The sequence below is a fragment of the Lethenteron reissneri genome, unplaced genomic scaffold, assembly GCF_015708825.2.
Source record: "Lethenteron reissneri isolate LAM-NWPU_2019-01 unplaced genomic scaffold, ASM1570882v1 scaffold_1402, whole genome shotgun sequence".
Taxonomy (NCBI): domain Eukaryota; kingdom Metazoa; phylum Chordata; class Hyperoartia; order Petromyzontiformes; family Petromyzontidae; genus Lethenteron; species Lethenteron reissneri.
Genome location: NW_026891116.1, coordinates 55,939 through 66,682, shown reverse-complemented (window position 1 = coordinate 66,682; position 10,744 = coordinate 55,939). Strand labels below are relative to the sequence as shown.

The 10,744-nt window shown below is 44.6% G+C and overlaps 2 non-coding genes across 2 annotated transcripts; one reads left to right on the top strand and one right to left on the bottom strand.

The window, feature by feature from the left end:
- Positions 1-9,304: 9,304 nt before the first annotated feature.
- On the bottom strand, positions 9,305-9,376 carry TRNAQ-UUG (transfer RNA glutamine (anticodon UUG)). The gene has a single exon. It is a non-coding gene; the product is annotated as a tRNA-Gln (tRNA).
- Positions 9,377-9,875: 499 nt separating this feature from the next.
- On the top strand, positions 9,876-9,947 carry TRNAQ-UUG (transfer RNA glutamine (anticodon UUG)). The gene has a single exon. It is a non-coding gene; the product is annotated as a tRNA-Gln (tRNA).
- The last annotated feature ends 797 nt before the right edge of the window (positions 9,948-10,744 follow it).

The following is a 10,744-nucleotide window of genomic DNA, read 5'->3' as shown; positions in this document are numbered from 1 at the left end:
CTTGTGGAGTTAATGCATACTTAGAATAATAAAAAAACTAGTGGCATTCATGGATAAAATTGGTGGCAAAAGCTTGCTACTGCTACCACCTGTTCAAGCGTTTATACATTTCGTATATTTTGATGGTAAAGTTTCTTTGACGTCTGTTGCGGTTGTGCAGATGCCGAACATTAAAACGTTAATAACGGATATGAATTACCGAGTCTGTGGTTTTTTCGAATGTGAGCACCTGCTATCCAGTGTCCCGTGAATTGCACGCATGGTCATGAACCTTTGTCAGTGTACGAGATGTGCAGATTATTACCAAAATATTGACCGATGAAGTGTTACTATAGAAATCTTGGTGAACCACAACTAAGAGTGGATGAAAGTTCAGTAAAACCTTGGATTGCGAGTAACTTGGTCTTGCGAGTGTTTTGCAAGACGAGCAATTTTTTAAAACAAATATTAATTTGATAAACGAGCGAGGTCTTGCTATACGAGTAGTACGTTCTGTCTGCCGAGCGTCACGTGATCACAACTGCAGCAGCAGCAGAAACTGCAGCAGCAGCAGCAACTGCAGCAGCAGCAACTGCAGCAGCAGCAGTAACTGCAGCTCCCTTTGATGCTGTTAATCCTGCATAATGCACATGCATATGCAGTACTAATCACATTCCTGCATTTCCCATAAATATGCTAAATTCATATTGATATGCAAATTCCTTTGTCAAGGCGCCCAGCTTATATATATGCTCCAAGCTCGTGTGCTGTTTCATTCAGACTCTGTCGCCTCGACGGACCTGGTTTTCACCTGAGGACGGCTACTTGCGTTGTGGCCGAAACGTCGTGAGAATAATTTTATTATGTTTTATTTTTATTATTTTTTTACTTCCCTTCTACGTGACTTTACCGAAAGAACCAAGAAGGTGATCACAACTGATATACGACGAGTGCTTTGGATTACAAACACGTTTCCAGAACGAATTATGCTCGCAATCCAAGGTTTTACTGTAACTCAATATGATTGACCGTGACGAAACCCACCAATGATCAAATGATGCCCACTTCGATGAGATTGTCTGATTAAAGGCAATACGATCATTGAGTAAGTTGCAATGCAGATAAATAGACATGATAATTGGTACTATTGTGGAGCTTTTTAAATATATATTTACTCTGCTTGACTGCCCTGATAATATTTGTGGGGGGAGGGGGTCTGGGAACTTACATTGCCCAACTTTTAAGTAGCCCAGTGCCAAAGAGTTTTCGTGCTCGAATCGCCTCCACCCAGAGAATGACTCCAGAGAGAATCCAGGAAGAATAAGTATAACCCGTAAAAACAAAGTTTTTCACTCTAAATCCTTTATATGCGTGGCGGCTAGAGTCCTCTCGTCCTCTGGCTTGAGATGGCTGCCACCTATGGGTCAGATGATTGTCTGCCAGTATTAAGCAATTGGTAATTAAATATTTAATTTGTTTTCCCTAAACAGTGTAAAATTTTGGAAAAAAAAAATTCACGAACATTAATTGTCTCGCACAACGAGTCTGTGTGCAAAATGTCAGCTCGATTGGATCACAGGAAGTGGGTTAAAAAACGACCGAAAGGTTTGCACGGTCGTAAGCGCGCAAGCTAGCAAGCGAACTTAATATAAAGGATTTTAAAAGGAGCGGGGAAGTTGCCGAGGCACTTCTGAATCGGTCCTGGTTGTCCTCCTGCATCAACCCACACTGACCAGTCTGGTGAAGTATGGTGAAACAACCCCTATGATGACCAAAGCAGTATGGGAATGTCTTCACCCAATGGTGGCTTGGCGAAGAGATTATATTTAAGACATCTTAGTGTGGGTTCGATAACAAAAAATTAACCCGTAAAAACCAAGTTTTTCACTATAAATCCTTTATATGCGTGGCATCGGTTTTATTTTATTATTCATTTCTGTTTTTCTTGAGTAAGAGTTTCATTTTTATCATATTGGTATTTTAAATTAAATGTGAATTTTTTTTTTTTCCTAAACAGTGTAAAATTTTGGGAATTTTTTTTCACGAACATTAATTGTCACGCACAACGAGTCTGTGTGCAAAATGTCAGCTCGATTGGATCACGGGAAGTGGGTTTAAAAACGACCGAAAGATTTGCACGGTCATAAGCACGCAAGCAAGCAAGCAAGTGAACTTAATATAAAGGATTTAAAAATACGTCATTATTTATCCGTAGAAGCCATTCTCAGTCCCAAGGACCTTTTTAAGACGACAGGTTTCATATTGGCTCACAAGTTGGCTCACAAGTGACGACATCGCAGGAGGGTTTCTCCACAAATCTAGCGGGCCGCCCTGATGATGCTGGTTGTAACTACTGGTGAAACTTTTCGATTTAAAGCTTTAGTGATTGCAGGGATTCATCTTCTTGGTTCTTTCGGTAAAGTCACGTAGAAGGGAAGTAATAAAATAATAAAAATAAAACATAATAAAACAATTCTCACGACGTTTGCGCCACAACGCAAGCAGCCGTCCTCAGGTGAAACCAGGTCTGTCGATGCGACAGCGTCTGAATGAAACAGCACACGGGCTTGGAGCATATATATAAGCTGGGTTGGAAGCGGGGGGGGAAGGGGGCGCTCTGATTGGTCGGGAGCTTAGCGGCAGTCCCTTTGATGTGGAAGCCTGGGTGCGGACGTCGCTGAAAGCACTGATACGGCCCACGAATGGCCGTGAAGGATCACGGGTTAACCAAGGGATTCTTTGATGTAGAGGGGGATAAAAATTCCTAAACAGTGTAAAATTTTGGAAAAAAATTTTCACGAACATTAATTGTCACGCACAACGAGTCTGTGTGGAAAATGTCAGCTCGATTGGATCACGGGAAGTGGGTTAAAAAACGACCGAAAGATTTGCACAGTCGTAAGCAAACAAGCAAGCACGCAAGCAAGCGAACTTAATACAAGTAAACCCGTAAAAACAAAGTTTTTCACTCTAAATCCTTTATATGCGTGGCGGCTAGAGTCCTCTCGTCCTCTGGCTTGAGATGGCTGCCACCTATGGGTCAGATGATTGTCTGCCACCATTAAGCAATTGGTAATTAAATATTTAATGTTTTCCCTAAACAGTGTAAAATTTAGGATTTTTTTTCACGAAAATTAATTGTCACACACAACGAGTCTGTGTGGAAAATGTCAGCTCGATTGGATCACGGGAAGTGGGTTAAAAAACGAGCGAAAGATTTGCACGGACCTAAGCAAGCAAGCGAACTTAATATAAAGGATTTAAAAATATATTCGCCTGTGCAGGACGCGGAGATCGATCCCGCGACCTTTGGCATGGGAAGCGAGGGCGCTACCAACTGCGCTACTCCGCCACGGCCTGTGGAGGGGTTATGCTCTGGGCTCTTACACTCTGACGTTCAGCCAAAGCCATGAATGCGTTCTATTTGAATATATGTAAAATAAAAAAAATTTGACTAAAAAGTGTAAAATTTTGGGAATTTTTTTTCACGAACAATAATTGTCTGGCACAACGAGTCTGTGTGGAAAATGTCAGCTCGATTGGATCACGGGAAGTGGGTTAAAAAACGACCGAAAGATTTGCACGGTCGTAAGCAAGCAAGCAAGCACGCGAACTTAATAAAAGGGAGGGCACTCTTAGCAGTGACTCTAGGGGGCCCTCTGCTGTCCACGGGGCCCTTTGCAATTGCAAGGGTCGCTTAATGGCTGGGCCGGCTCTGTTGAGGAGTGCTGGGAGTGGTGTGGGCATAGGTGTGAACGACGGGTTAACACGTGAATCTTACCCTCGATTCGGTTATCGTTACGCTTGCGCTGTGCCGTTAGTGGGTGCACGTGGTGAGCGAGACGGTAGGATCGCACGAGTACACGTGGGATTATTCATACGACCATTGTTTAGATTGTGCCCGAGCGTGGTGCGTGAATCCTGTCGCCAGTTACTCATCACTGCCCAGTACACAGCAACACTTGTTCTAAAACCAATCCCGAACACCCGCCCGACAGCCCTTTAAATCATCTCAAATACAACCCCCCAATCGGCAACACGTGTGTGCGAGTGACGTCATTGCCCCTTGACCCCTGACCCCCATTCCGCACGTGTGATTGGTGCGCGGAGACGTTGAGTTTGAGTGGCTGCGCGTATACGAGTGTGGGCCGTGGCGTGCAGAGAGTCTTCTACTAACGTTGGGAGGAGTGCGAGTGAGGAGCGAAGAATTAATTGCAGGCAGCCGAGCGCCAGCCCCGAATCGTGCCCCACAGACAGGACTCGCGGACTCGAGGAGCCGGAGAGTGGCAGCAGCCCCCCTCCCCCTGCGAACGAGTTGAGCAGCAGCGGCTCTCACACGAGTGAGCGAGGAGTCAGGAGGTAGCAGCCCCCCCCTTCCCCCGAGATCAACCCTCCGCCGGGGGAGGACCCAGGGGCCAGAAGCCTCAACAATCCGAGTTCGATTCCCGCTCGTGGCCAACACCGGTGGTGATTTATCTGAGCCAGTCCCGGCGCCTTCCCTTGGTCAACTCGGCCTCAAATGAGGACCTGATGCAGCGTGTAAACGTCACGACTAGGTGAGACAAAGGCAGCCGGGCGTGGTGCTGGCCACCCATCCCCTCGCGTGCCACAGTGCCGGCCTTCGTAGGTGCTCGCAAAAAGCACTCGCCCCCCCACAGTCTGTTAAGGCTACAAGGAAGTGGGGATCTTTTGTCTTTGTAGCTTTAAAGTCACTGAACTCACAATGACGTTCAATGTGTTGCAAGAGGCCAATCTCTGCTGATGAGCCTCGGAGATGGCTAAAACCCGCTCCCGAGTTCGCCTGCTGAACATAAATATTGTGTTCTTTGGTTCTTTCGGTAAGTTACGTAGATAGAATAAATAATTAGAATAAAGTGAGATTGAATTAAAAAAAATATCACGTTTCGATCGCAGCACAAGTGGTCTTCATCAGGCGACGACGACCGATTTTTATTCACTTTATTTTTATTTTTTCTATCTACGTGACTTTACCGAAATAACCAAAGAATATGAATTCCTGCAGTCACGAAAGTTTTAAGTCAAAATATAAATACCGTGCTGTTTGGAAACAGATTGGGCCAGAAGTCCGATAGACTTAAATGTTTATTTCAAAATCTTGCTCCGTGAAACGAGGTAATTTACGTCCGTTAGTTTGTGACGTTATTACTTACAATATCTTCACGTAGATTATTTTCACTAGGAACCTGCACACACGTGATAGCTTAACGAAGTGGCTCGTCATTATCACGTGAAACGTCACGGTAGCCAAAGCGTCTAAAAGCGTGACATTGATTTTGGAGAGATAAACCGGAGGACCCCTTGAAAAATCCATTTAAGCACGGGGAGAGAGAGACGCAAACTCCAAATATACAAGCAGCAGGCGTCAGGGTCGAGATAGAAACTACGACCTGTATACCAGACGACGTAGTTAACATCTCCTATCCACCATGATGAGAGAGAGAGACGCAAACTCCAAATATACAGCAGGCGTCAGGGTCGAGATAGAAACTACGACCTGTATACCAGATGACGTAGTTAACATCTCCTATCCACCATGATAATGAGAGAGAGTGACACTCAAACTCCAAATATTCAGCAGGCGTCAGGGTCGAGATAGAAACTACAACCTGTATACCAGACGACGTAGTTAACATCTCCTATCCACCATGATAATGAGAGAGAGTGACACTCAAACTCCAAATATTCAGCAGGCGTCAGGGTCGAGATAGAAACTACGACCTGTATACCAGACGACGTAGTTAACATCTCCTATCCACCATGATGAATGAGAGAGAGGAGACGCAAACTCCAAATATACAGCAGGCGTCAGGGTCGAGATAGAAACTACGAACCTGTATACCAGATGACGTAGTTAACATCTCCTATCCACCATGATAAGGAGAGAGAGAGGACACTCAAACTCCAAATATACAGCAGGCGTCAGGGTCGAGATAGGAAACTACAACCTGTATACCAGACGACGTAGTTAACATCTCCTATCCACCATGATGAGAGAGAGAGACGCAAACTCCAAATATACAGCAGGCGTCAGGGTCGAGATAGAAACTACGACCTGTATACCAGATGACGTAGTTAACATCTCCTATCCACCATGATAATGAGAGAGAGTGACACTCAAACTCCAAATATTCAGCAGGCGTCAGGGTCGAGATAGAAACTACAACCTGTATACCAGACGACGTAGTTAACATCTCCTATCCACCATGATAATGAGAGAGAGTGACACTCAAACTCCAAATATTCAGCAGGCGTCAGGGTCGAGATAGAAACTACGACCTGTATACCAGACGACGTAGTTAACATCTCCTATCCACCATGATGATGAGAGAGAGTGACGCTCAAACTCCAAATATTCAGCAGGCGTCAGGGTCGAGATAGAAACTACGACCTGTATACCAGACGACGTAGTTAACATCTCCTATCCACCATGATGATGAGAGAGAGAGACGCAAACTCCAAATATACAGCAATAGGCGTCAGGGTCGAGATAGAAACTACGACCTGTATACCAGGCGACGTAGTTAACATCTCCTATCCACCATGATGATGAGAGAGAGTGACGCTCAAACTCCAAATATACAGCAGGCGTCAGGGTCGGGATCGAACCCACAAACTCCTGTATACCAGGCGGGGTAGTCGGCATCTCCTAGCCACTATGAACGTTGAGACTTATAAGGGCACGGTGACCAATAAGGTCTGAATCGGTCTGCGATATGGTAGACACTGATAAGCGGATGACATCTATGTGAATTGGCACGTTTTGTTTCCATGACATCCTCGGTGGTCTACCGATCTGGCAATTGCCAGAAAAGTTGAGTTCACATTTAATCGACTTCATTCTTCTGAATTGAATTGTGTTTATTGTTAATAAAGATGGATACACGTGTGTGAATCTAAGGGTCTCTGTATTAGTCTACTAGCGGGAATTTCGTAGAATGGAAATAATAAAATAATAAAAATTAAACATTAAATAATTATCACGACATTTCGACCACAACGCAAGCAGCCGTCCTCACGTGAAGACCAGGTCTGTCGGGGAGACAGCGTCTGAATGAAACAACACCACGCTTGGAACGTCTATTTAAGCCGGGTTGGAAGGTGGGAAGGTGCGCCTTGACAAAAGAATTTGAACATATTTACGTCACTTTACCGAAAGTCAAGAGAGTCATGAAGTTCACTATCCCAAGAATTTGGCGGGAACCCACTGACCACTCAAGCAACTGCTACTTCTGCATGGTGGACCCTTCCAAACGCCGTACTGGCAAGAATGCACCTGCTATCACGTATCCAGATCTTCCTTCATCCATCGCCCCGGTGCCACGCTGCCATGAGCTCCCCGTACCTACTCTTCCGGAGAGAGACCAGCTGTCTTTAGAAGAGAACAGCAAGTCAGAGAGCGAGGAAAGCGTTGTAGATCCAGATGACAATTTCAGAGGTGGAGCTGAGGAGAGAACCCCAGACTACCCCAACCAAAAAGACCTCAACGACTTGATCAGAGATCTTGGTCTCACCAAGTCCAATGCCGAACTTTTGACGTCTAAGCTCAAGCAGTGGAACTTGTTGGATGAAAGTGTGCAAGTCGCAGATCACTCTTCAAGATGGGCTCTGCTTCTGCCACAATGTGACCAGTCTGTTTGACGCAATCGGAATCGCCTGTAACCAGATTGAGTGAAATAATATTATTTCCATTCTACGTGACTTTACCGAAAGAACCAATAAAAATTATGAATATGTCATTAGGTTGAGTATGGAGAAATGCTTAGCTGATATTGAAAACGAGAAGACCTTGTTCATTGTTTGCAGGAAATATTTATTACGTTGCTATTTTAACACTGGCTTCCATTCACTGCCGTTTGCATGTTCGGTAGACCTTTTGAATACTTCTTCGGACGCATTCACGAAAGCTTCAACTCAAGATTAAAACATTGTAAGTTTTGCAAACGTACGCCAACGTTTTGGAAGAACCCGCTGAGACTGGAACTCAAATTGCAGGATTCAGAGCCCTGAGGGCGAACCATAACACAATGGAAGCGCCTCGTAAACACGACGACACGAGTGGGACAGGAAAGAGAGTTGCGACGCACGACACGAGGGATATGGGCAGGTGTCATCCTGGAAAATAACAATTGAGCTAATTTCTCTCACTTTTCACTGAGCAAGCAGGATGTCTTAGAAACTGAATCATGTTGAGTCAAAATCAAAACGCAAATCTCCTGATTTTCATGAAAAACCTATCAATTTAAGATTTTATTAAATTTAAGATTTGATCAAATTGCAGTATTCAGATTCCTGAGTGCTCACCATTACACCAGGAACCACCTTATGCACTAGTTTCATGACACGAGTGAAAACTGAGAAAAAGTGAAGGCAAATCGAGCCAAACGGCAGAGGGGACATGGGCAGGTGTAACTGTGGCATCTAGTAATTCAGCACGATGTTGACATTCAGATCAGTGATTGCAGATTTAGTGATTGTATTGCGGAGTGATTTTGGGGGGACAGGACTCAATGTTGACTTACTATTCAGGCTGCCTTAGAAGCTGACACATTCTTGATTTGAACCTTTCGTGACTGCAGGAATCTAGACTCTTTGGTTCTTTCGGTAAAGTCACGTCGGTAGAAATAAAGAAACATTATCACGACGTTTCGATAGCAACACAAGCGATCGTGTTCAGGTGAAAATCGCGATTGCCGCGATGTCTGCTGCCAGCAGCACGAGGCTTGTGTTGCTATCGACACGCCGTGATTGATTTTGTTTTATTTCTACCCACGTGACTTTACCGAAGACACGTTCCTTCGGAGTGGGCAGGTAGGAACTTGGCTCAACCAATCCGGGAGGGTACGTGTTTGGGAGGGGCCATGCACGACAGACAGACAGACAAATAATCCCTGGTGGGCAGCAGTGTGGAACTGTTGTTCCTACCTGCTGTGTAAACGATCACGTGACTTGAGGGAGCCAGGCAGACAGCCCCCTTCACTATCGGCCCCTCCCCTAGGCCCCTCCCCTGAACCCCCCCCCCCCCCCCTCAGGCCCCTCTCCTGTCTCCCCCCTCCCTTAGGCTCCTCCCCTGACCCCACTCCCTTAGGCACCTCCCCTCTCCGTACCGGCAGGAGGTCTCCACCAATCAAAGAGCTGTTTATATTATATATTTATTTATGCACGACAGACAGACAAAAAATCCCTGGTGAGCAGTGTGGAACATATTGTTCCTACCTATATAACGAAAAATCAGTTTAAATAATTACTAAGAACTCGTGATCCCAATTATTGAAACAACTACCAAAAGCATTTTTAAAACATGACTTGGTTCCACCGAGCTTTGAACTCAGATCGCAGGATTCAAAGTCCTGAGTGCTAACCATTACACCATGGAACCTTCCCACAGAAACCTTGTTACACAGTCAACACGAGAGTGGGTTCAATCAATTGTATTAAATCATTAAAACAATAATGCTGCTTCCAACTTTTTTTTAGGAATGAGTGGTTGCTGTTAAGAGATTATGAAGTTAGTAGGGCAAGTGTGCCGGTTATAATGGTTATTAGCACTCAGGACTCTAAATCCTGAGAACTATGTTCACGTCTCGTTTGTAACCCCGCCACGTTTAAAAAAACAATTCTGTAGTTTTGTCATTAAAATTACGAGATGTGAGTTTTAATTTGACTTCAGGATCTAAGGCAACCTGACTGCTGAGCCAAAAGTGAGTGCTGTGCTCCCAAAATCACTCCACGTGACAACCACTAAATCTGCAATCACTGATCTGATTTCCAACTTCGTGCTCAATTCCTAGATGCAACGGTTACACCTGCCTATGTCCCCTCTGTCATCTTCACTTTTTCTCAATTCTCACGTGTGTAATGAGCCTGCTTCATCAGTTGGTTCCATGGTGTAATGGTTAGCACTCAGGACTTTGAATCCTGCGATCCGAGTTCAAATCTCGGTGGAGCCTGTGTTGTGCATTTTTTAAAGATTTGCTTCTAAATAAATTATTGGGGAGAGAAAAACGGGGTTTAACACGCACATTATTCACACATTTGGTAATGTTTTATGATTGTGTAAACGTATGAACAGGAGGCAGTACATCCATAAATTAAATCGAAGTGTGCTCGCTCAGGTTTGAGTGCCCTAGAACACGTGCACCAGAGATGGAGTGATTAAATAAGCGTTGCTCTACAATCAATTGTTTCTTCACCCGATGTGAATTTGCGGCAATGTGCGGATGTCTTCATCCAGCGGTGGATAGATCGTGGCCGCAGGTTTTTCTTTTTTGCACCAATGAAGTGTTCTCAATAAAAATTTGAATCGATTAATCACTGACCAACATGCAGAGCTTAATCCCTCTAAGGAGTTAGTGCGGTAAAGACTTTTATTTGTCTGAAGGCCGTTTACGTGGAACTTTTCAGGGCGTTAAAGGCGAACGAGAAAACGGCGCCTGCTAAGGAATTGTGAACTGAGCTGTGGTGGGAGCTGTAGCATTGCAATCAGCTCTTGTAAGAGCAAGATGGGTTTCAAGAAAACTTACTAGACCCAAAGAAATGTAACTTGTCAAATAAGAACGAATACATTGATTGAACTCGACATACGGAGGATGTATTTATTGCAACACAAAAAGATACTTGGTTCCACCGAGATTTGAACGCAGAACACAGGGTTCAGAGTCCTGAGTGCTAACCATTACACCATGGAACCCACCACAGCTCAGTTCACAATTCCTTAACTCGACATGCGGAGACGTATTTATTGCAA